Genomic DNA, 27,928 nt, shown 5'->3' on the forward strand with positions numbered 1-27,928 from the left:
ACCGATATTTTTGGTCCAAAAAATTAATTCCAAATTTGGAGAGTCTCCAAAAAATGCTTCATACCAAATTTGAAGTCAATCGGTCCATCCGTTTAGGCTGTAGCTCCTTATACAGAGAGACAGACAGACTGACAGACTTATACTTTCGGGACCCACTTTTTTGGCATTCGCTACCATCAACCATCGTAATATCATGGAAAAAAGTTATCTCAACTTTTTTTTGTACGAATGCATAGCTTGATATATAGTACCTATATCGCAAGTAAAAATTTCATTTAAGTATAAAGACACACAAATATTAAAAAAAATGTGCGATTACTTTGTCTTGAGTTACGTGTACTAGTACATATCAATTACACAGGTCAACACGAAATTTGTGCTTGGGTTGTGACTATGAAATTATGATAGATATATTGATTCTCATCTGGAAAACATTTTTTATTTTTTATATTATTTATTTGCTTTTGAAGTCAGCAGAGCAATTTCCAGTATTAAAGTAAATCTGTCTTTTACAAAAATTGTCGTGCGTAATTATAGCAAAAACTCGAGAACGTCTTAACCGATTTGGCTGATTTTTGTTTTGTTTTCTTCATTTTAATGCTGTTTTCATATTCAGAAAAAATCAAAAAAAATCAGGAAATTTAAGAAGAAAAAAGAAAAATTAAATCGAAATTTTCGAACGAAATGTGCTGATAGGCCAACTTTAGATCTTTCAGAAATTGGTAACTTGTTCATCCCAAATCCTTGAGGCTTTCGATTAAATATGCAGTTCTTGTGAAATTTCGAAAAATCCCTACTTTGCAACAGTATTTTGGTTCCTCTGCCCATAATTGATTTTTTTTTATGATTCTTCACTTAAACATTGCCTAACAATAAGAAACAAATAATTAATAAAAATATTTTTTATTTCATACGCCATTTTTCTTCAAATTAATTAACAGTTCCAAGTTTCATAAAAACTCAATTTCTTACTTTTACTTAAAAAAACAAGATGAACAGTATTTGTATAGTGTGACTCTGGTTTATTATTTTTAAAATATGTCTCGGCATTGCAGTTTTCAAACAAGTATAAAAGTTTCCAAAGTTGAAGTTAGATAAAAAAATATTACAGTTTTTACTCAACAAAACGGGGGTTTTCAGACCAAAAAAGCCTTTTATTCATCATAACTTTTTTCTAATGATTTAAGTCGAGTAAAGTGCTTTAGCAAAAATGTAGAACTTTAAATTATCTACATTTTATAGCTTCACAGTTTTTTTGTACAATGCACGGTTCCTGCACTATTAGGCCAGTCATTATATACATTTGGAAATGCAAAATGACCGAGAAAGCTAAATTTTGGATATGTTGTAGAGGATGCTTAAAAAAGCTTAACTTGAAGTTTTCGACCAAGATTTCCTATGAGCTTTTTCCGCCATTTTGAAAAAAAGGATAAAATTGTTTTTTTGACAATAACTCGGCTATCTGACGAGATGCGAAAATTTTACAAGGAGCTTTTTTGTAGCTTTTAACAAGTTCTACAATTCATGCATACACATTTTTTGTGTATCATGAACCGTTTTCGAGATATCGATTAAAAAAGTCAAAAATTTAGGACATGCCATTTGTTTTTTGACATAATCTATTTTTGGGTGATGAATATCGAAAAAATTATTAACATAAAATTTGTAGACCACATTCAGACCTACAATGCCGTATTTTTATATTTTTTTTTGGACAAAAATTACGACTTCCAGCCGGCCGCAAAGTCGTTTAGTCCGCTCCCACCGCCAAGCAAGCCGCCCCACAGTGTGTCGAGCCCATACAAAAGTTTATCATAAATACTTGCAGCTAAGTTTTTGGAGTTTTAATATCTTTTTTTGTGTTTTTATGGCAGGAATAGAAAAAAAAATTACAAGTTAACAAATTAAACAACCTATTACTTTTTTTTTTAGTATAATTTATGAAATTAACATTTATTGAAGAAGCCACTTGTGAGCAAAATTAATTTTTTTTTTTATATATAAACAAAAATATACTTTTCGTAAGGTTTTTGGTGTGCTGATCTCGAATCCGAACTCAGAAAAATTCTATCATATCACGTTTTTGAAATATTCCCGTTAGAAAATCTGAAATGTCGTTTTTTAACAGTTTTTGAGGTTATGTTCTTGAACGTGGTGATTTATTTTAAATAAATTTGTGACAGTTTCTAAAAGAACTAAATGTTTTCTTTTAAAGCCCGTTTAAATCTTTTCAATATCTTTTTTCTACCTTAAGAAATCTTAAGTTGAAGTCAACTTGTTTTGTTTATATTCTCTATACAAAAAAATCGTATGTTTATTTGCGTTTCATAGCAAATCTCGAATAGTTTTTTGTCAATCGCTTTCAAATTTTGAAATAACGTTTTATTTGCCGTTTCGTAAATTCTTATATCGGCGAGGTTGGTAAATACGCTATAATACACAGTAGAGCGTGGCCGGGTCAAGTAATTATATTAAAAATCTAGTATGCAGAAAAATATAATTTTTTTCTTGTTGAAAACAATATTTAAAATATTTTTAATTACATAAACAGCTTTTTGTTACTTGTGTATGGCTAAAAATTATTAAAAACATCGATTTTTTCATTTTTGTGATCCCCTTGAAGATGTTTCTCAAAAAATGAATTATTTTGAGTACTTGACTCGTAGCACATAAATGTGAATATCTCTGGTAATCGCAAACAGAAGCAGACCAAACTTTGCCAATATTAAGTATAAGCCTATGGCAAAATAATATAAAAAAATTATCGATATGATTTAATAAGTATTTTTTTAAATTAAGTTTAAAAATTAAATTTTTTTTTTTTTGGCCATTTATCAAAGAAATTTTAATAACTCATATATAATTTTATAAATTTAATTTTTTTTTGTTATACGTTTTACAACAACACTCAAATAAACAAAATAACATTAACAAAATTTTTCAAACAATTACCAAACGTGAAATATATACTCTCAAAGATTCCCATAAATTCCTCAAAATATTTTCGATTTCCGAGGTACTCATGTTTCGGAGCTTATTTTGAATACATAACCTGGGTTATTTTGTAAGATAAATATGTTTTCATATGAGTTGACACTTCTAAATTATATTTTAATAGCAAAAATATTAATTTTTAACAAAAAAAAAAGTGATTTATCATAAGGGGACGACACACTGTGCGCCCGTTCGGTTGTAAAAAAACAATCATTCATGTTTTTTTTTAATGTTTATATCATTATATCAGTAACACATACATACAAATGTATGTATTTATTTAATAAATAATGAGAAGAAGATGGTAATGGTTTTTTTGGTACCCCAATTTTATTAACCCAAATTTTGTAAATACAGTATACCGGCTTTTTGTGTTGATTGTGCATTTTGTAATTTGCTTCAATCTCAATATTATTTAGTTCATCAAAATTGCAATTAGATCAGTGCCAATAATTTTTGAAAATAAAAAAATTATTAGCAGCATTTAGGATAAATGGTATATGAAAGCGGAAAAATAAATTGCCCACAAACTAATTGGTGGAAAGGGGGCGGGTGAATGCCTTGTTCGATTTCACTAGTCAAAAAGTTTTTTTTTTATAGAAATCAAAGTATATTTTTCTAATGATTTTTTTGTATGCTGAGCTCGAATCTTCGTCAGAAAAATTCTATCACGTTGAGATATAACCATGCCAATACATCACAAAAATAGTGTTTTGAACGTTCAAAATTCAATATATCAAAAACTTTGCACGGTAGAGCTATTCTAATGCTAGATTGAATTTAAGAAGGTCAAAGGTTATTAGAAAAGTATAATTTGGTTTCTATGGAAAATTATTTCTCGCCAATATTATGTCATTTACGGAAAAATCGATCTTAAAAATCGTTTTTTTTTTCAATTTTTCTCAATATTTTCTAAATCAAAAGTATAGTTTTTCCATACAATCTTAAATAAAAGGTTTTAATCTAAGTAACTGCATTCCAAGCTTTTCAAAAATCAAAAACTTTTTGGATTGACAAATAGGCTATTTTATCAAATTAAATTCGTCAAAAATCCAAAAATTAACTTTTTGCTCAAAAAACATTTAAAATACATAGAAAACATAACAAAGTAATGTTTAACCAAGATTTGTTAAAATCAAACCATTTTGGTAAAAGATAAAAATAAAAAATAAAAAAATCGTATTTTTTGCACATTTTCAATATTTTTGAGATTATACAGGGTGTCCCAAAAGTAATGGATCAAACGAAGTATGTTAATAGGGGATCTTAAGGGCTCTCAGAATTTGGTAACTTGTTCATCCCAAATCCTTACGGTTTTCGATTTAATGCATTTCTTGTGAAATTTCGAAAAATCTCGACTTTGCAACAGTATTTTGCTTCCTGTTGCCATTATTGATTTTTGTTTTTTACAATTCTTTTACTAAAACATTGACAAATAATTAGGAACAATTAATTAATCAAAATATTTTTTATTCCATAAGCCATTTCGATGCAAATTAACTAACAGTTTCAAGTTTTTTAAAAAATCAATTTTTTACTTTTTTTTGAGAGCAACACCGCAAAAAAAATTTCTATGGTGTGAGAATGGTTTATTATTTTAAAAAGTTGCCCTGTTATTGTAGTTTTCAAAAATGTATAAAAGTTTCCAAAGTTGCAGTTAGATCGCAAAATATTACAATTTGAATTCAACAAAACAGGGTTTTTCAGAGCGAAAAACAACCAAAACAAACACATTTTCTCGAACTGTTATTTGTTTATTTTTCTTTGAACAAAAGCCTCTATTTTCGTTTGTATTTTTGCTTTGAAAAACCCTGTTTTGTTGAATTCAAATTGTAATATTTTGCGATCTAACTGCAACTTTGGAAACTTTTATACATTTTTGAAAACTACAATAACAGGGCAACTTTTTAAAATAAAAAACCATTCTCACACCATAGAAATTTTTTTTGCGGTGTTGCTCTAAAAAAAAAGTAAAAAATTGATTTTTTAAAAAACTTGAAACTGTTAGTTAATTTGCATCGAAATGGCGTATGGAATAAAAAATATTTTGATTAATTAATTGTTCCTAATTATTTGTCAATGTTTTAGTAAAAGAATTGTAAAAAACAAAAATCAATAATGGCAGCAGGAAGCAAAATACTGTTGCAAAGTCGAGATTTTTCGAAATTTCACAAGAAATGCATTAAATCGAAAACCGTAAGGATTTGGGATGAACAAGTTACCAAATTCTGAGAGCCCTTAAGATCCCCTATTAGCATACTTCGTTTGATCCATTACTTTTGGGACACCCTGTATATGTAAATAAAATGGTTTTAGTAAAAGTTATGACACTTTTATTACCAACAACTTTTCCAACCACCCATATGCTGCTAATAATTTTTTTATTTTCAAAAATAATTGGCACTGATCTAATTGCAATTTTGATGAACTAAATAATATAGAGATTGAAGCAAATTACAAAATCTACAATCAACACAAAAAGCCGGTAGACTGTATTTACAAAATTTGGGTTAATAAAATTGGGGTACCAAAAAAACCATTACCATCTTCTTCTCATTATTTATTAAATAAATACATACATTTGTATGATGTGTTACTGATATAATGATATAAACATTAAAAAAAACATGAACGATTGTTTTTTTTACAACCGAACGGGCGGCTTGCTTGGCGGTGGGAGCGGACTAAACGACTTTGCGGCCGGCTGGAAGTCGTAATTTTTGTCCAAAAAAAAATATAAATATACTACATTGTAGGTCTGAATGTGGTCTACAAATTTTATGTTAATAATTTTTTCGATATTCATCACCCAAAAATAGATTATGTCAAAAAACAAATGGCATGTCCTAAATTTTTGACTTTTTTAATCGATATCTCGAAAACGGTTCATGATACACAAAAAATGTGTATGCATGAATTGTAGAACTTGTTAAAAGCTACAAAAAAGCTCCTTGTAAAATTTTCGCATCTCGTCAGATAGCCGAGTTATTGTCAAAAAAACAATTTTATCCTTTTTTTCAAAATGGCGGAAAAAGCTCATAGGAAATCTTGGTCGAAAACTTCAAGTTAAGCTTTTTTAAGCATCCTCTACAACATATCCAAAATTTAGCTTTCTCGGTCATTTTGCATTTCTAAGCCGTTTTTTCCGACATAATGACTGGCCTATATAGCTCATAAAACTGGAGGGTAAGAAAATTGTATTTTTGCTTCCAACACTACAAAAGCAAATCTTAGGAGGGGAAAGGGTGATTATCAATTGTTTTGGTTGACCATGAACCCAAAAAGTGCAAATTAAACCCAAGCACAAAAAATATTTTGATTTTTGTCGACCTGTGTTATATATAATTACTTATGGGTACTTCCATGGAATCGTTTTGGCTGATTTTTGTATGTTTTTCGATCTTATTTATTTAACTATTCCCTAATTTAATTATCTTAATACATTAACACTTAGCATGTTAATTTGTTTCATTGTTTTTAACATTAAAAATATTCCAATTATTTATTTTATTTGTTTTATTACCTTATTTGTTTTGTTTCTTTTAAGTTCAGTTTTTAATTAAAATGCATCTTTTATAGTTTCGAAATATAAAGGACACAAAATAAATAAATATTTAAAAATATAAAAGATGCGTTTTAAATTAAAACTGAACTTACCTAAAAGAAGCAAAACAAATAAAATAATAAATTAAAATTATGGTGCTGTCTTAGAATATCTTCAAAAATAAGATGTAACGGGCGTGACTTTCTTACTTTTGAAAATAATTTTTTTTCTCCTAAAATTTAAAACAAAGACAAAACGGTCCTTTTTCATTCAAATACTTTTGCCAATAACAAAAGAAATCAGTTTGTTGATAAATTTCTCGTAGACAAATTTTTACCTTTTTCATATAAGCATGACATAAAATAAAAGTTTGCCCTTAAAACAGTAATAACACCAGAATTTTCCTTTTTTAAATGATTCTCAATACAATTAAAATAGACTAAACCTGCTTATGTATTTAATTTGTAGTATTTTATTAAAATGTATTCATGTTACCAACATGAAAATTCAACAGAAACAGGTGTCAACCAAGAACTTGATAATTTTGTAAAACAAACAACCCCAGACGTTTCATTTCCATTAGTCGTCTGTCTATTCCAAAAACAACTGTCACTTTTTGGAATTTGGAACAACAACGAATCTGTCAAATAAAGTTTATTTCCATTTCAACATTCAACCAACAAAAAAGGACACAAGGATAAAGTAGAAAAAAGAAATAATAAAAGAAGAAAATGCAGGAAAAATGAATGAAAAACCACCCGGCTGGTTGCATACTTCAATTTCAATTCTATTCGAAAAATAAAAGGGAAAACCTCTTTATTTGGAGAAAATGTACACCCTTCTCCTATGTTAGCACATCCTTACAACAACAAATACAAAATTTATATAAAAATGTTAATAGGAAAAAAACATCCCTCAACCAAACCATTTGGTCTTCAACACGACAAAACAATATTTCACCATAAAAATAGAAATACGGATCGGTGCGTTTCTGCTGCCGGGTGTGCAGGCTGAGAGGGACGCATGTTGGGGGATGTTTTTCATTCCCTTTTTTTTTTGTGAAAAACGAACAGGAACACCATAATCATCATCATCATCATACAACAACCACCACCACCACCATACAACACACATTCTTCAATGCCGCAACTGCATATTGATTTTATTCCCGCACTAACAGTTTCGCGTTCGTGGGAAACAGTACATTACGTACGGTTCCGGTGTCTGTTGTCTTTTAAACAAAATATCCTTGTTTTTTTTTTTTTGTTGGGATTTGTATTTCAACAGCGGTATACCGTTTTTTTGTAGTAGGAGTAAGTAGTATTTCTATAGAGCACGTTGTTTTCATTCGGTAAACTGCTCGAAATTCTACTCAAAAAGAGAATCCTTAAAAAAATCAACAATAGTTAAAAGAGTACACAATATCCCCCCAATTTTGAACTTAACGATAAAATTGTTATTTTTTCGTTAAAGGATATCCCATTCGGGCTATTCGGGGGAAAAATTAAAACGGAACACACTATTTTTCCCAAAACGTTCCTATTGCCATTTGGAATTTCTATTGGTTGGTGAAGAATTCTTCTATGAATTTTCCCCCAATTGTGTCGATTGTGTTACTGGAGTCAGGTCGAACTCTCGACGGTCTGTTCGGTGAATAGAAAAAAGTTTTTTTTTCTAAAGAAAAAAAAAAACTAGGAAAAATCCTTTCATTTTTTCCACAAAATTAAACGTTCTGATCTCGTTAAATCGAATTCGTATCCGGAAAACGTTCCGAAATCTAACGGTTAAGTGGGTTTTTGAGTGAAAATTTGATAGAAAAAAGGAAAAAAACAGGAAAAATTGAAATTTTCCTCTGAAATATATATATGCATTACCATCCGCCAGCCATATAGCGCGGGGGGGTTGGCTACTTTTTTTTTTTGAAAAAGAAGGGAAAAGAGCAGAGTTTTTGAGATGAAATTATATGAAAAAATTCAAAAATTGTGTAAATAATTTCTAAATCCTTGCAGTTTTTTTTGCTTCCATTTTCTTTCGGTGTGAAAATTTTATCAACAAAAAAAAAGTGTGTGTTCCATTAGATGAAAAATCAATTTGCAAAATTTTAAGAGTTCCTGTGTGTGTCCCTGTGTGAACGATACAATTTTTATCTAGTTTTCAAGGATTAAATCATCAAAAAAAGGATTTAAATCTTCAACAGGAGCTCAATTTTTGGGATTACCTACAAAATATTTGCAGCCGAGAAAAAAAAAACATGGATGAAAATGTAAGAGGAAAAATGTTTTTCTTTTTCTTTTCTAAAATTCCAGGCAGACATGATTTTTTTTTCTTATTGGATATGGGAGGATTTTTTGGGATGAAATGTATCCTTTTTCATCTCCAATCTTTTGTAAAGTATTTAAGTTTATTCATTTTGTTGTCTGTTGATTTGTAAAATTGAGAAAAAAAAGAATGAAATCTACAAAAAAAAGTCTTAAAGAAAAAATTTTTTTTTACTCATTCCGAGGGCAACACACCTTAGACTCATACATAGCCATAGGAAAAAATCGATCGATTTCTTATCAGGAGAGGAAAACTCCGACCCGCCGATATAACGATACGAAACCAACCCAACCAAACCAACGAATGTAGACACACGAAACCCGACCTGAAAGTTTGCATGTATTGCAAATATGTGCACACAAAATGGGTAGAGTATGGGCGCTTTTTGTGGGGTGGTAATATTGTGATGGTGGTGGTGGTAGTGGATGCTTGCTGTGCTTACAGCTCTTTTTACCCTTAAATCGTGATCCGGTAAAAAGTGTAGCCAAAAGAAGAAGAAAAAAAAAGTGAATTTTTTTTTTGACAAACGAAAGACTCTTCCACCCTTAAAAATTGTTGAAATGGTCCATTTTGGGAATGAAACGAAAAAGAGAGTGTAAATTTGACAGTTCGAGTGCATGCGTACTTGAATGTCAAAAACTTCCCATTTTCAACAATGTTTTTTTTTTGGAAAATTATGGAATAATTTAGTTTTTCTTCTGTTTGTTTTGTTCTCCTTATTTTTGCCTAGAATAATAATAAATTTTGAGAAAAGAAGAGAATTCGAGAAGATTCCGATTTTAGGGACCTTTTTACATACAATTTTGAAAAAGTGGTGTTTGATAAAGCTTTTCTTCTTGATGGTTTTCTTGTGTTAAATACATCGATGTTTCTCTTTGTTTTTTTTTTTCTTATTTTTGGGAACATTTCTTAACCTTCTTCTCTTTTGTGTAGGTATATATTTGGCGGTTATTTAGATTTAATGGGATTGTTTCAGACATTTTGTAGAGTCGAGTCGTTTTTCTTTATGATCCAACTATAACCTATTTGAGCTAAGCTAAGGCAGACATCAGAGGAATGAGGAAGAATTATTATAGACAAGTTGATTCCGTTCAAACTGGATTGTGTGGAAGTGTGTTGTAGTAGTAGCTATTTACAACAGCTTAAATTGTATTATAGGTACCTTGAAGATTTCCCAAAACGAATTTTTGTGATCCTTTTTTTATTGAAAGTTCAACAGTTGTAGTGTAGGTATAGATAGACAATGAAACTGAACATGAATTGTGAATAAAAATGTCAAAACATTTTTCACAGGAGGATAAATTATTTTTTTGGTGGATTAATTTTTTCAAAATGCTGAGTTAACGTTAAGTTAACTATTATTAACTCTAATTAAATACGTTTATATGTATATCCTCGTTAATTTCTTAACTGTTTTAAGTGAAATTTTGAACTTCGACTCTTCGAAACCCATTTGATGGGTTTTATAAGGCTTCTTTTAAGTGCTTTAGAGAAAACAAGCATCTCCTTAGCAAAAGATCTGTGAATTTTAGGACTTACACGGCTTTTCTTATATTCGTTCAAATTTGAAAACGGAAACGAAAATTGAATCCGTACGGATTGAAAACGGTTGTTCTGATTTCCATTCGTCTTTTTTCTTGGAGAATATTGTTTCCCGGTAGCATATCTACCTGGATTGAAAACAGTAAAGATTTGTCGGATTGTAGGTCCGTTCGTTTTTCGAAACACATATGAAATCACAAAATGTGTTCGATAACGAAATTCGGAAGAGCTAAAATTTGAAAACGGAAAAAAAAAGAATTCGAACGGTAAACAGAAGTTATTGAGATTTACGGATGACATTTTCATCAAAGTTTTGAACATGATGATAAGGATTGTTGAATAATGAAGGCTGGTGGTTGAAGATGATTTTTTTCTGTTTTAAAAACTTAGAACTACACGGAGAAAAATGGTCGGTTAAAAACAACGTAAAACTCGTGTAAAATTAACAGAGAAGATTGTTAATATAGCACCTGACAACTAACCCCGGTTAAAATTACACGAGTAATTTTAACCGAGTTTCTTTATCTATATAAACAGGTTTATCGGTTAAAATTTACTTACCTACATTCACCTCGATTTTTGGAGGTCTGTTTCAAAATAATGAATTCTTCATTAAATATTTTAGATTTTATACTTCTTTCTTCGCGGTTGTTACACATGTTTAATTTTAAATTTTTTTCGGACTTACCGCGATATTTTGTTTTTTTAAAACGCTGAACGAATTGAATCGATTCGAATACACTGAGTTGTGATCCTTTAGTCCATCCCAAACTAACGTTGAACGACGACAAAAAATGCTCCCGACAACATTTTGGGATTAAGAGGACTTTTTTTTTTTTTGCATAAATTATTGTTCCTTGAAGTCTAGGCTAGGGTATACAAATACCAATCGGGGTAATCAAAAAGATTTAGATAGGGATTCTGGCCTGTCGGGATTCCAACTTAATAAATTATTTTCTTCGAAATACTTTTCTAGCTGAAATGCAAACAAAATCAAAGTTACAATTTAGACTGTATGTTAAGGTGCATTCCTGTTCAAAGTGAACTTCTACAGTCACTTTCCATTCTAGGAAAACTGTTCGATATTTTTTCATCTCCAGCATGCCCAACTTATCAAACTTTCAGTTTTGAGGGACATCCGTAAGAGGCATTCAGAGCGCAGTTTTTCTATTGGTTCTCTACTCACGAAAATCCTATCAACTTCAACATGCAGTTTATCTAAACTTCGATTCCTCGAAAAAGATAACTTTGTTCCACATATGTAGATATGTATGTATCTCTGACTTTTACGTGAAAATTTGACTACAGCAACGGCTTGAAATTACTTGCCTTTTAATTTTCCTGTAGCTCAACACAGTTGGTTTTTAAATTCCAAAAAAAACGATCTTCCACTGAGATCGTCATTCGTGGCCCTCCTGAGCCTTTCTTTCTGCTGAAAGTTGCAATTTCGCGATACTTTTTCAATTCCAGGTCACAGTTTGTTGAGCAACCTACTATGTTTAAGAAATTTCACGAGATTTCTAATGGAGACATGACAGGAACACAATATGTAGGGCCAGCACTCCGAATTAATTTTTTCCATTTTTTTGTTTACCAAATTATGTTGTTTTGGACCGCTTTCACGATCCAAATGCACATTTCATACATACGTACATTTACTTGTATGCAGGATATTTGAACGAAATTTTGCTATCTTGTGCAAAAACAAACCCTATCCCTCCCCTCAGCGCACATGAATTTAAGAACTGCGTGCGAAAAGGGTAGTAAAATGTTGGACCAACATTTTTCGAAAAGCATTGTTGTTGTCACTGATGAGAACCTAGAACTTCTAGGATGACGACGAATTTATGACATGACAGCCCTATTCGCAATCCAAATTTTTATTTTGGACCAAACCCATTTGTATTTTGCTAGAAATGTTTTTCAAGTAAAAACAATAAACTTACTAAAGTATAAAATATAGCAGTATCTACATAAATAAAAAAATGAACATATTTCGGCAAATTTAAAACATAAAACAAGGATTAATTTGGTTCTGTTTCAACACCTTAGTAGGTATGTATGAAATGATTATACTTAATAAGCCTTTTTATTGCACCTAACTATGCAAATAACCCTGTTAACATTCCTCTTTTTGTTTTCAAAATTTACAATTTTCCACGGTGTAATTGACTTTGCCTCTTTTCAAATCCAAAATACGTGACTTTTCAATGAACTGGGAGAAAAGTGCAATTTTCCAAACCGCACACATTTAAGACACACACAAAAGAAAGATAGGTATGCAGGGAATTTCATACCCATCTACAAAGTGTTACAAACTTTCCTATAATAATGCTCATTCAGACTTAAGTAGAGGATTTTAACGGTCCTTGAAATTTAATCCAACGCAACACAATAATGATTGCAACTCTCTTTTCTGCATTATAATTCACAATAAGAAAGATAAGTCACAACATTTTGTATTGCACAAACAAAACGAATCTCGAAGGAATTTTATTTATAGTCTTCCCGTTCGTTATTAAACCCAAAGGAATATAGCGGATGAGTAGTATTATAGATGGAATGGAAGTGCACAAGTTAAACATCTCCTCTTCTCAACTTGAACTGATGCAATCTTACAATCAATCCGATTCGAAAACCAAAACGAATTGACGGAAATTACAAGTCCAATGAACACGTACATTTTTATTTTTGTTTTAATCAAAAAAAAAAAAGAAAAGAAAGATAAAAATTTCTTATAAATATTTTTTTTTTATTTTGTTTCTGAAAGATCAAAGGTCAGATGGATTTCATTCGGTCTTCGATTTGGGATTGGGACTTAACCTCAATGGAAATTTTTTTTTTGTATTCAAGTGGAAATCGGGTTATGACTCTGACTTCTTTTTTTTCTATTTTTTTTTTTCTTTTACGTATTGTTTATTGAATTTCCTCCAAGTTTGAAGAATTATTGGATTTTGATTTATTTAAGTGGATTCAATTGAAGCAACGACGAGTAAATATTTTCTCAGAGAGAGAAAAACAGAGTTCAGTTGGGGTATAAAATAAAAATGTGAATTGAAATTAGAGTCGATTTTCAAATCCATAATAATAAATTTATTAGTGGTCGTCTCTACTCTAGCGTACGTATAATTGACTTAATTCAATTGCATGTTCAAAGTGGCAATTTGTGTGTGACCTATAATTTATTTGTATATGTCAATATAACAGTATTACCGCAATATCGTAAAATAATATTTTTTTCTTATTGTATTTATGATGAAGGTGATTATAAGATTGTAAAACTGTCATCACTTTTAATTTATTTTTCTATAATATTTTTTCTTGAATTTTATTGAATAAAATAGTTCCAGAGAGTATTTATAGGAATTTCAGTATTTTTAGAAATATGTAGGTATTGCAGTTCATGAAATCAAAATTGGGGTTAAGTAAATTTTATATAATAAACGAATTTCTACTAAAATCTTGCATGCTTTTAATTTTAGTAACGTGCGTAGTTAGAGAAGGTATGATCACGTATTCGAACTGTATCGAAATTTGTCAGATGAAAGAAAAAAATTAAATGCACGACTGGGTCGCACGTATTTGCTCTTGTAGTTCAAAGTATCTTTATCTTAAATATCTATTGGAAATTTAAGATTTTGTGGAGAAAAAAAAAAATAAAAACAAAAAAAAAATCGAAAGTTAAAAAAATTCAATTTTTAAAATATTTTTTGAAAAACTTTTTTTTTAAATTTTTTTTACATTTTACACTTCAATACCTATGATGTATATGAACTTAAAAAACATGTCAATTTTTGAAAAACGGCAACGCCATATTTCCGTTCTCCGCATTTTTTGAGAAAAACTAAAAACGCATTTTTGTAAGAATCAATAAGTCTACTAAATTTAATCAAAATCGATAGAGCCGTTTTCAAGAAAATTGCAATACCTCGAAAACGTTATATGGGAGATATGTGTTAAAAAGGAGATATTAAAAAAATAAAAAAAAAACGGTCCTAGGGAATAACCTAAAAAGCATCTGTACCAACTTTCAAGCAAATCCATCCATCTGTTTAGGCCCTAGCTCGATGTAGAGATGGACGCACAGACGCACGGACGCACAGACGCACGGACGCACAGACCGACGGACGGCATGACGAAAACCACTTTTTTGATCTTCTCCATGATCGTAATGTTGGTTTTGATTAAAACCTCAAATCTTTTTTTCTACACGAAACCAATACTTGCCCTATAGAACAAGTAAAAAAGATGGCTTCCTAAGTTTTTGACAGCTGCCCCATTGAAATTGTTGTTTCTAACAACTTTTTCTTGGAAATTGTTGTTGCTTTTGACTTTGTCAGATTAAACGTCAAAAACTTATTAGGTACTCCATTTGAAATGACGACTCTAATGATCTTACCTTGTCTTCTTATACCATAATTTGTTATTAGGCAGAAGGTAGGTAGAAATGGTGGCCTCTAGAGCTCCTAGGGCCTATTTAAATGCGTACTACATTAGTTACATCAGGTGCAGCCTATTGGACTTCTCGAAGCAATTTATAGAACATTTTCACTATTTAAACCATAACAAGTATTTCCTGAGGTTCAATTGAATTTAACCACTGGTTTTTGAGGTCGCTGATGTTAGTTGATTTAATAAGCTCTGAAACAGACCTCAGTTCTTAAAGCCCAATGGCCATAACTCTGATCACTGATCGTTTTGGTCATGAAAGACTGTTGTTCTGAAAATACTCTAGTGTTTAGTGGTCAGAAAGATGCTGAATGTTAGGTAGTCATTTTACAAGTACTATCTGTACGATATACAGAGTTCCGCTGCTCGCTCGTCTATATGGTGTTTAAAGCTACTTTCTTTTCCATATCAGGGCTGGATCTGATAAGGATATTTCCTTAGATCTGTTTTTGTCACGACTGGGACATACCTTCCTTGAAATTTTGCAGTTGGTCAGACTTTTCTACCTTCAGTTTGATCGAGATAGGTAGTGCTCATATTTAACCGCCTTATAAAACCAATACCCTAAGCTATCTAATAGATAACCTTCAATTTTATGTTCCAGAGAAAATAGCGGCTATTATGAGAAACAGGGTTCTGAAGGTGGATAACCTAGTTGCGACTAGGAAATCTATCTTCAAGATCCTGAAATCATACATTTTGGTTAAAAATGAAGTGTTTTTTTAGCAAGGTTACGGAGTACTTGCTCATAATTTAGAGATGACAACCGTGATTTTTCAAATAGGAGAGGGTCTCACTTGAAATCTGATGTATTGTTTATTAACTCTATTACATTTTTTTTTTTTTATAGTGTTCCCGCGTACTTGTTTTGCTCATATTTAAGAGATACCACCTGACAATTTTCACATTAGTGCGGCTGCTTAGCATTAGTTATGGTTTTATGCACTTTGTGATAAAACCATGAAATTTATATCGTTGGTAGTACTCAATGTAAGAGTTATTTTGAGATATTGGGCCACCTTATATTCCATCCGGGAGGGAAGATACAAGATCTTTTCTGTGTTCCACCCGCATTGTTGCATATCATAGTATAGCTAATGAAACTTTTTTATTGATATAATACATGATTTCGAGGTAATTTTTAACCCCCGATCGAATAAAACCAATACCAATATGCCTGGATCGTCATGTAAAAAGTTATTGCACTTTTTATAAATAGTGATTGACTTAAAGAACAAGAGCCAAAATATTACTAAGTACTCCTTGAAAATAAGTGGTAGGCTGATGAAATTTTGTATGCACGTTTACTATACCATAAAAAAAAAATAATAAAATATGCTCATCAAAATTTTTGAGGTTAAAGGGTGTTTTTTTTAATGAGAAAGTACACTTTTGAAATGGTAGGTACCATTGCACCAGATGGAAAATTTTTGCATTTTTTTGAACTGCATATAAATGTTATACAAAGTATGAGAATCAAAAATAATCAAAAAATAAATTATATTTACCATAGAATATTGAATTTTCATGCAAAACTTAAATTGCTTGCTTTTATTTTTTTAATTAAATTTTCATACAAATTAGGTAATGTTTTGAAGTAGTGAGGTGCAAAAGTAAAAGTATGAAAAATAATTGTGCAGTTTCTGATAAAAGGATCAAATTAATAGGATTGTTAGTACAATATGTAACCCTCATTTTAAGATATTGGGCCTTTTTATATTTTACCTATGAGGATGTCCATGACCCATCTAATAATCACAAATTTCATAAAATTTCATTTAAATTGCTTTCTGTGCATCGTTATAAACATCCTCATAGGTAAAATATTAAAAGGCCCAATATCTTAAAATGACACCAATTCTAGCCTTCAACCTTATAAGCTAAATAACTCGACTGTCGCCTCTCGGCTCCTTCTATAATGTTCTGCTAACCTTGATTTGCTTTCCAAATGATGGAATTCAAAATGTTCAATTCTTTATGAAATATAAAAAAAAAAACTACAAAAAGAAAAAAAACCATCAAATAAAAATGTATAAGTATAACTTCAATATAAAATTGCAATTTTCTCTATGTATTGAATTGACATCTTTGAAATTGTTCAATTTAAAATTCGAATCGATAACTTCACTCACTGTTTACCTAAAAAGACATTACATTTTATTACATGTCACCAAATCAAAAGGACACTAAAATTGGTTGACCAGTCAATATAAAGTTATTGGAAATAAATTGCAATTTCCTGTTTTTAATATATAGAACAACAATAACATACATGATTCATTCGATCAAATATTGAATTTTTGATTGTGTGTCAAAGTGAAAAAAAAAAATCAAATATTTTGTTTATTTAATGGTCGTTATTTAATTGAAATTTTGAAAGAAATGTTTTACTACACTTAACTTTTTGTGATTTAAGTTAAAAGTAGTATAAAACATTTCAGAAGAGCTTTAAAACATGGCTGAAGCTTATAAAATTCCAATTGAAAACCGAGTTTTCCAAACTACATTAAAGTCTTCATAACGCATTTTTCTTTTCTTTTTAAAAGAAAACCTTGCATTTTACAAAAACGGGTCACAGTAAGGTTTTTTTTATTACTTTGAGTAATTTTTTTTTTAAACTATTTTTAACGATTAACTATATGCATTAAAAATATTCTTTAGAAATTCAAACAATAGTCCTATTTTAATGCATCATTTCCTTTCTCCAAAAAAAAAAGTAAAAAAAAAAAACTTTCTCATTCAAAAGAACAGGAAAACCCCTAATTATTTCACAACCCGGTAATTAAACGTTCTTCTCAAAAAAATATGCTGCTGCACTAGATTTTACTTTTGGCCCAAAAATACTCGTCCTCATAAAATACTCGTAGTTAGGCATTGAAAATATATTTTTATATATTTTTTCTACAGGAAGGACCAAGGACGTTTTGTTTTCTAAAATTATAACATAAGAGAGCTCTCTATGATGCACAACACATCATGTTTTCTGATGTGTGTATAATAATGTTTGTTAGTGTGTGGGATGTAGGTAGTGTGTATGCCCTTGTGTGGTATTTAGGTAAAGTAACAGAAAATGCAAAAAATGTACTTATTCCCTCCCCCCCCCCCCCCCCCCAAAAAAAAAACCATCAACTTGGTTGCAGCACAAATGTAAATTCTATCCATTATGACGGTGCAAATAAAAATAGTTTGCATTTATAAATGTTTTTGTTTTTATGTGTGTGCTGTGGGTGTTTTGTGTGTTTTGGAAGAATGTGTGGGTAGGAAATGGATATATGGATATTTTAAAATATTTTCTAGAATTAAAATGAACAATTTTGTCTGAATTGGCTTTTTCTTATTATTTCCCGATGGTTTTCAATTCCTTTTCATTTTTCATAGGTATTCTCTCCAACCTAGGTTAAAGGTTATAGAGAGAGAGATGCGTTTTTGAACGAAGAGTTATCGTCTCTAGGTAAAAATTTATTCAGGCCAACAAAATAGGTTAATTAAATTTGTGATAGTCGAATTGAGATTGAGATATACTATACCAATCTCATACCTTCACGTTCTGTTCTGAAATGTATGGCGATTTTGTATGCTTGTTTTGTAGATATGTATATATTTTTTTGTGCATTGAAGTTTGATATAAAAACGAAGATAAAAGTAGGTCAAGCTTATTGCGTTTTTCGTCTGTTTGGACGTTTATCCTTTTGATTCATTTTCAATGAAATATTTTATTCTATATATTTCGTTTTTTTTTCTTTTTTTTTATATATTGAATTGGATCAGATTTATTTGATTTATATAGAAAAGGACAAAGGAATTATAAAAAAAAGGTCCATTTTATTTGGGAAAAATAGTATCAATACAAAAACTGCATTAAAGGGATTTCTTCATCAAAAAAATGAATGGAATTTGGTTCTTAGCTAAGAAAATAATAACACACAAAAAACCTTTCGAATTTTCAATTTCAATTCCACAAAAGCACGCGCCTGTGATAGCAGGTTTGAAAGTATCGACATATAAAGCTTAAATGATCTTAAACATGCAAATACAATTTTAACGAATTTCACGATGCCTTTTTAAGGTAAGCCGACAAGAAAAAATATGTTGTTTTAACTTGTTTACATTTTGTGTTGCAGATAATATCTTGAAGCTAAAAAAGAGTAAGAAAAAAGGTTAACAAAAAAAAATGCAAAAAGAACCTCCCATGTAAACTGCTAATTTTGAAATCCTTTCCACACCTCTCAATCGTTAACATGAACATGAATATTTGTGCCTTTTTTTGGCTTTTGGGTTCGCATGCTTTCTGAAGAGGATGTACCAATTTTTTTTGCCAAAGGCAAATGGCCAACAGTGATTTTGATACGCGTTTATGTTTGCATACATATTTAATGGCTTAATTTTTAGCAGTAGGTCTAAAAGAATGTTGAGGAATTTGAAAGTGTTAAAAAATTAATGCGGCGACAAAAGAAACGGCAATAGGATAGGTTCAAATTTATTTGTATTTCAAATATCGTTGAATATTTAGTGCAGTAAGAGTTTTGAATTTGTCATTAAGGGGCAAGGCCTATAAACTTACAACTTTTAACCATTCCTTTGTGCTTGTAAATATAGTTTGCAAGAATTTAAGGGATCAAATGACTTAGACTCAATGCACTTTTGCATGGCATTTATGCACTTGAATAGGTACAATATAGTCATTAAGTCACGATCACGAGGTACTAATTTGTTTACCAGCTTTTGTCAAAGTGACATAACGCCGGGTCCCAATTGAGAAATAAGGTCGAAAAATGAAGGAAAAACAAAAACTGACGCAAGAATATGTGTCCAATAAAATAACAACAAACTTTATTTGATTTAGAAGGAATATATGTCCCAAATTCATTAAGGATCCTCGAAAACAGCCAAATGAGGTTTTTTTGGCATTGCACCTAATATTTCAAAAACGAAGGCCAATCAAATTTTTTTTTCCTCTGATTCGAGCTCAGTACCTACTCCTAAAACCCCTAGAAAAGTACCTATGTATAATGTATCTATATATTGGATCTTGTGGCAAAAAAAGTTAAATTTTGTTGACCATCAGTGTTATTTTAGCAAATTAGTTCAATTTTTGTTTAGCTGCTCTTACCTACTCCCAAATTAGGACCAAGGGGTAGGAGAAGTGGCCTAAAATGGTCCTTTAAAGAAAATGTGTCATATCTCGAAAAAATAAAATGCACGACTGGGGCCGCACGTACTTGCTCTTATGATAAAAGTAGCTTTTATGTCAAAGATTAAAAAAAAAAATATTTTGAATCAGTTAAAATTTGATTATTGAATATTAGATACTATTTTCTTCACATATTAATTATTTTTCAAGTCTTATGCCATATTTGACATTTTAAATTTCACAGAAAAACAAACACAAACACAAAAAAATAGAATTGAGTGGAAGCAATTCAAACTGTTTTATTGGATTTCAGTATGAGTGAATCCTTGAGTGATTCCAATCGAAAACGACATTATATTATATTTTATTATATATTTTTGTTACTCGTGTTTTTTTGACAAAAACGTTAGATTTACGTATAACATTACTTGTGTAAAATTTAATCGAAATCGTTAGAGTCATTTACGAGAAAATTGCAATAACTCCATTAAGATGTACGGAAAGAGCCGACATCCGCGATTTAAAAAAGAGTTAATGTCATATTTTCACTATCCGCATTTTTTGAGAAAAACTAAAAACGCAGTTATGTTAGAACTGCAAACAGCATTATGTATGTTAAATTTAATCAAAATCGTTAGAGCCGTTTTCGAGAAAGTTGCAATAACTCCAAAACTTTGTATGGGAGGTATACGTTTAAAGTGAGATATTAAAAAACAAAAAAAAACCAACCTTGGAAATTACAAAAAAATCATCTGTACCAAATTTCAAGAAAATCCCTCAACCCGTTTAGGCTGCAGCTTCATGTACAGCTTTTTGTGACGACGCACCGACGCACGCACAGACCGACGGACGTCATGACGAAAACCACTTTTTCGGACTTCTCCATCATCGTAATGTTAGTTTTGATTAAAACCTCGAATTTTTTTTTTTACACGAAACCAATACTTGCCCTATTGAGCAAGTAAAAATAACATTCCAACTTAAATGCTATGTGCTTTTCAAATTCAAATTTCAAATTATTAACACATTTTTTACTTGCTCTATAGGGCAAGTATTGGTTTCGTGTAGAAAAAAAAAATCGAGGTTTTAATCAAAACCAACATTACGATGATGGAGAAGATCAAAAAAGTGGTTTTCGTCATGCCGTCCGTCGGTCTGTGCGTGTGTGCGTCTGTGCGTCTGTGCGTCTGTGCGTCTGTGCGTCTGTGCGTCTGTGCGTCCATCTGTACATCGAGCTAGGGCCTAAACGGATGGATGGATTTGCTTGAAACTTGGTACAGATGATTTTTACGTAATTCCCTAGGTCCGTTTTTTTTATTTTTTTAATATCTCCAATTTAACGCATATCTCCCATATAACGTTTTCGAGGTATTTCAAATTTCTCGAAAACGGCTCTAACGATTTCGTTTAAATTTGGTGTGCGCAGTACTCTTGTTGATTCTAACAAAACTGCGTTTTTAGTTTTTCTCAAAAAATGCCGAGAGCGGAAATATGGCGTTGCCGTTTTTCAAAAATTGACATGTTTTTTTAGTTATATATTTCATCAAAGCATAAGTCAATTTTTTTCAAAATTTACAGACATCATAGGTATTGAAGTGTAAAATGTAAAAAAAAAATTTAAAAAAAAAGTTTTTCAAAAAATATTTTAAAAATTGAATTTTTTTAACTTTCGATTTTTTTTTTGTTTTTATTTTTTTTTTTCTCCACAAAATCTTAAATTTCCAATAGATATTTAAGATAAAGATGCTTTGAACTACAAGAGCAAGTACGTGCGACCCAGTCGTGCATTTTATTTGCTTCGCGAGTTAAAAAAATCCAAAAAGTATTTAATTTTCAAAACGCCTGCAAAATTCACTGATAAAATTTAACCGGGTAAAATGGCATACTGTCCAAACATATGTGACTTTATAAGCAAAATATAGTCGGAGGACTCAGTTTCTATTTTCTTGGAAAAAGTAGTGCTGAATCTCCCCAGATCTTTCTACGAGACATTCAAAGCCTTTTTCATGTTTGTTGTTCGTCTCCTTAGTGTAGTTTTTGGAACTGTTGGAATGTTTTGGATGTTTTTTCAGATATTGTACATAGTAAAAGGGCTTCGTCCCCTGTCCAGGCCTGCCTCTCTGTACATCGTTTATATTTAGCAGTCATTTTCACTATAAAAAAATGAAAATGTGAAAGTAGCTAAGTATAAAATGGCATAGTATGCCATTTTACCCGAGTGCTAACTTATTTCAGTAAATTAATAAGAAATAGTTCAAACATCAACTGCTTTCTCAAAAATACAATGTTTTTTATGCAGTTTTTATCAAATAAAATACATATAATTTTATTGGGTGAACTTTTTGATGTGGCTAGAGACAGTTTGATCTGTCAAATTTCAAATAATGACTTTAAGTTCCGAACATTTCGTATATGCCGGTTTTGATAGATAAACTAAAGAATCGCATTCACAAAATCATATAATTCTGTTTAATTTAACAATTTCTATCAAGAGGGCAATTTTACCTTGGGATGCCATTTTCCCCTACTAATTTGACGCTAAAAAAAAAACATTTCTAGAACTGAGATTAGAAATATTTTAAGAGCAGTTTTGTAGTTTTACATGTACTTTAGGGTGGCTCTTATCCGGGACTTCGTTCGCAGTTCGAAGTTGAATACCCGCCATCCGATTGTAAAACTATTTCACTAATTTGTTTTATATTTTTATTTGATTTCCTTCCTCGCCCTTCCTCAAACATTTACTTTGATTTTTATAGGCTATTTTATACGTGGAATTGCATTAGACTCGCGGATTGCACACGGACTAAGCAGTTGAAAAAAAAAAATCCGCAAAAATTACAGAATTTTTTTTAAAAATTTAGAACTAATTGATGGCCAGTCAAAAAAAAAAAGACAAAAAATTACAATATAAACCCCACCCTAATGTACATGTGTACACAACTCCCATTTTAAATATACAATGACATTTTACTATAATTTCGTCAATTTATTAAACACTTCAATCAAGCGTAAAATCAATAACCATTTAATATAATTATGTTTAAAAAAACGGTGTTAAAATATTATGTTTTTTTTTTGTATTCTTCTATAAAAACAAACAACAATACATTTTTAACAAATTATTTGTTTTTCACGTGAAAAAATACACGGCACATTCCATCAAAAACCATTCAAAAACCCACGATTAAAGTTAAGTAAACATCAAAAACAAAAAAAGAACCCTGCGGTGTTTAACTCAAAACAAAACAAAAAAAAATACCATCCTCCATTTAAATTCAAAGAGAGCAAGGTAGAGAGAGCAAAAAAAAAAAAAACATGAAAACTCAGTAACATTATTTAAAATTGCACATTTTACCTCATTTCGCTGTTCAAACAACCACACACGCCCTGCATCCTCTACGAACCACCCATTTTTTTTTTGTAGCCAGTTCGTCATGTTTGTATGTGTGTCTGTAAAGTGAAGGCTATGCTTTTGTTTCTTTGAATATTAAAAAAAAAGTCTCATCACGAATGAGCAATCTCAAGCTAAAATGCAGCCTCCAGCGTCCAACAAACTACCTCTACATCATCAGCTTTTATAGCTTCCTCACATACAGAAGCCAATAATATACAGGTACCAGGAGGTATACAAAAAAGTTAGGTACCTTCAACATTTCGACAGAATTCGTTTGTTTTTTTGAGTAGAAGTTTTTCTTTTTAATTTTAAGAATGAACAATAAATTTGTATTTGAATGGTAGTTAGCAATTACCACTAAGAATTGTTCTGAAATTTAAGAATGAAAAAACATAAGATAGAACTTCTTGCTGAACGAACGAAAGACCATTGAGTAATTAAAGTCTTTTGTAGGGTTTGAATTTTTGCATCTATCAACTTCTTCAAGGGGTTAAAGAAATTTAAGTAGAAGTCCACTGATAAAGGCAAAACTGCTAAAGACGTCTTAATTGATTGAAATTAAAATTTATTTACTGCAATTATAACATTGGGTGGGTGTATGTCAGTTCTACTATGGTCGGGTATTAGCCTATATGGCAACGACTCAAGTTAAGTAACAAAATGCATCTTAAGACAGATGAAGAGATCCATAAGATCAAGTTTTGGAATTTTTCTGAGAAAAATTGACATTTGCAACGAACTGTTACTTAGAGTATCTATGAATAACAATGAAAGATACATTATAATTATCACAATTTAAAAAGATAATAAATTCAAATCGTTGCAAATTATAGAAGAATTTATGTCAATCATAGCTTAGTAGATCAGAACGTTGTCTTAGTTTGAATTTTAACACAATTTTTGCTTTTTAATGTTTGTGGAAACTGTTACTCGTTATATTAATAGTGTAAAAGATCTTAAAAACTGGGATCGAAATAGAGAGAGCAATAGTCAAAACGTTAACGAACGTATGCCGTAGTTCGACACACAGTCCTCCCGCTTTTAAGGATGAAACTACGAAATTTTGGTATTTATTCAAAAGCTTTTAAGATTTTCGAAGCAGCGTAGTAACGTATTTACATTTAGTAAAAACGCCTGTTAAAGTTCATTTTAAAAACTATTAAAGCTTTCTTCTCTACAATGTTCATTTAAAAGTAATGGAATCAATTTATATTAACCTGATAAATGATTAATTTATCATTTATCATTGAGACTCTTTTTTTTTAATTTATCAAATCATTGTTCAAATAGTTAGCGACCTATGAAATTTTAAAGTTTAAACGAATTTTAAAATTGTTTCGTAGAGCAAAGTTAACGAAGAAAACGGTCTAATAGTTCAAATTTAGGTTTAATACGTAGGTATATATACAGAAAAAAAAGAAAAATGAAGTTCTTCCTAAAATGCTCGAAACTTTTCTTTTTATTTGATTTGTTATTAATGTAAATCCCAATCCCAAGATATTTTGCTATTCTTTCAACCTTATTGAGCCAATCGATGACCACTAACAAGAACTCTGGGAACTTCACAAAAAGACCTAAAAAGTGCGATTTAAAAGAGTGAAATTCAAAGTTCTGGTATAATCGCTTCGAAAGTTGTTGTTAAAAACAGCTCTTACGAAAACTCATCTACTGTTGGCATTGGCGTTTAAAGAAACCACTAGATCAACCTTCAGATTCGTTAAACTAAAAGACAGTTATCTTTAATAAAGAAACCATCAATTTCTTCTTCTTTTATCTCGGCGCTGTTATGATCTCGATGTCGAGGGAATCATAACTCTCCTCTCTCTCACGTAACTGCTTCACTTTAGTGATCCGCCTGTGGTGTTAGCCGGTTTGAGCTCAGAAATCGGCGTCAAGCCTATCGGTTTTGTATTGTTCCAGGAGTTTTTAGTCCTACCTTTCTTCTTACTTCTTATTGGAGCGTTGTATGATATTGCCTTTTTGACGGCGTTCTCAAGATCTCTCCTTTGAACATGGCAATACCAACTGAGTCGATCTTGTTCAATTTTTTGGGATATAGTATTTTAAAAATGGGATTTTCTCGGATCTTCGTACTTCTTATTTGATCAAGCTTTGTAAATCCTGCTGTCAGACGAATCAGCTGCACAATCTAATAAAACTCAAAATGATTGATCTTGTATCAAGCTAGAAAGACAAGCTGCATCATGGGTCTTTGTGAGAAATGAATCTATTAAACATTTCAATACCCTAATATTGCACTTTGTTAAGACCTGCATTCAAGGAACGAAACAAAAACCAAGCAAATAGCAAACTTTAAAAGCACTAGAACGTGATGATTTAAAAAAATCAAATGAATTCGCTGAATTTCAATTGATTGCTTCATATTACAAATTCACTGATGAATAAAATTTGAAAATAATTGCACCCAGTGTAATAATATCAGTTCAAAAGCGGACCATTATCAATTTGAAAGCCATTCATGATCCATGAAATACAGAATGTGAATCATTCCATCGTTCGTCGGTCAGTCGTTAGCATATTATAATAGCAAACCCATTTAACACATCAGACTCTCGATCATCTTTCACAGTCCAGCATTTCTTTATGCAAGTTGCAACATTGGCGCCATGCAAATGGATTGCGCATGCTATTTAATTTGAGTAATACAATTCATGAATGCAGACAAAAGTCATTATTGTTATTTAGCTAATAAAGTATAAGTTCTGTGCAAAATGTATAGTGTTTCCCAACTTCTCTTTTTTTATGTTGGTTTGACACGAACCAAATCATTAAATATCTCAATAATGATCTGTATGAATATTATTGGGGGCATATTTATTCTTAAGTTGTGGTTTATTATTGTAAAATTGTGTCAGAAAAATACTAATAATTGCAACTATCATTTTCTTAAGATACAAAATTTAGTTAAGAAAAATTAAGGAAATGATATTTTTGGGCTTGTTACAAACTATTCGATTTTCTTTCGTGCCTTTTTTTGGTATGTTTTAGACAAAAAAGTAAAGCAACGCAAATCCCAAATCCAAGTTATAGGGTTTTCCAATAATAGGTGTTATTTTGATATTCAAAGAAAAATGGCATTTTTTGAGATAAATGATCGGATGTTTATTTCATTATAAAGATTAAGGTATGCCCTTAATAATGGAACACAGCATCAGCCAAATGGCCGCCACGACCACGTTTACAGGACCATATCCTTTTAATGAAATTTTCCATAACCAAATCGCAAAGTGGCTGCCCTATGTCCTCGATAGCCTCACGAATTCCATCCTTGAGATCTTGAATCGAAGCTGGGCTGTCGGCGTAGACCTCATCTTTCACGTGGCCCCAAAGGAAGAAGTCGCAAGGTGTTAAATCACAAGATCTCGGTGGCCAATTGTGATCACCTCTTCGAGAGATAACACGGTCCGGAAACTTTTCCCGTAAAAGATCGATGGTTTCATTGCTTGTGTGCTGTAACTGTACCAGCTCCAGCCTCATTTTCGAAAAAGTAAGGTCCAATGGCTCCTCCGGACCATAAACCGCACCAAACAGTCACGCGTTGAGGATGGAGAGGCTTTTCAACAATAACTCTTGGGTTTTCCGAGCCCCAGATGCGACAGTTTTACTTGTTGACGTAGCCTCCGTGGTGGAAATTGGCCTCATGAGTCAAGATGATTTTTCGATGAAATTCCGGATAGTGAATTTTAATAATTTCAATGCGTTGTTGAAGAGTGTATCGTTCCATTTTTATTAATGGCGTAGTTTCTAATTGTCAAATGTCAAAAAATGATAGCTTCAAAAGTGACAGCTACCGAAATAGCGGGCTATTCAAAATAACACCTCTTATTGGAAAACCCTGTAATTCATCAGGGGAATCAGTGACCAAGTCTCTCCCTGGAAAAGGTACCAGTGACCTTTTGGCCTTAAATCTTTCTTAAAGTTTTTGGACCTATATCTTAAACTTTGGTTCTTATCCAATACCGCAGAACCTGAGGCCAGGGAAGGCAAAATACCCAGCAGAATAGCAGTTTGACAAAAAAGTTCATACTTCTAGGTTTGTCAAAGGTTGAAATAGGAATTTATTTTGGAGATTATCTAAAGGTGTTAGTCAAAATTAGTCCCAACACAATCATTCCACGAATAGTCTATATTTTGATCTTTGATCTTCTTAAATTCAAAAGAAAATCCTCAAAATTAACTCATTTTCTTCGAATCGATGTCAATCAAAGTCAATGTCAGAAACATATCTATATATCTGAACTTGAACTCCTTTTTAGCAACATTGAAACAAAAGTATGACATAATTACTCAGGCAACCACAAAGGGCACACGCAGAGAATGTGAGAGATCACCTGTCCGATCGTACTCAAATCAATTTAACACATAAGTCCACTGATGCGAAACGATCTGATATACCGCAGGTATCTAGATACAATTCATACTATAAGAAAAAAAAACAACATACTCAAGTATAAATAAGCAATAGAGAGGAACTTCCAATGAAGAACGAACAATGAGCATTTGATTCGTCTAAATGACTTCTTTTTTTTTCTAA

At 31.1% G+C, this 27,928-nt stretch overlaps 1 protein-coding gene across 7 annotated transcripts in view; it reads left to right on the plus strand.

Annotated features, from left to right (window-relative positions):
* The first annotated feature begins 8,017 nt into the window (after positions 1-8,017).
* The window catches only part of LOC129905842 (neural-cadherin-like), a 658,269-nt gene continuing 638,358 nt past the window's right edge, over positions 8,018-27,928 (plus strand). For 4 of the 7 annotated variants that reach the window (XM_055981449.1, XM_055981447.1, XM_055981448.1 and 1 more), the window contains exon 1: positions 8,020-8,801. The gene's annotated coding sequence lies outside the window, so the exon portion shown is untranslated. Of the gene's footprint in view, positions 8,802-27,928 lie in introns of all 7 variants that reach the window. The other 3 variants (XM_055981444.1, XM_055981445.1, XM_055981450.1) reach the window with 3 other exon arrangements.

The sequence above is a fragment of the Episyrphus balteatus genome, chromosome 1 (genome assembly GCF_945859705.1).
Source record: "Episyrphus balteatus chromosome 1, idEpiBalt1.1, whole genome shotgun sequence".
NCBI lineage: Eukaryota > Metazoa > Arthropoda > Insecta > Diptera > Syrphidae > Episyrphus > Episyrphus balteatus.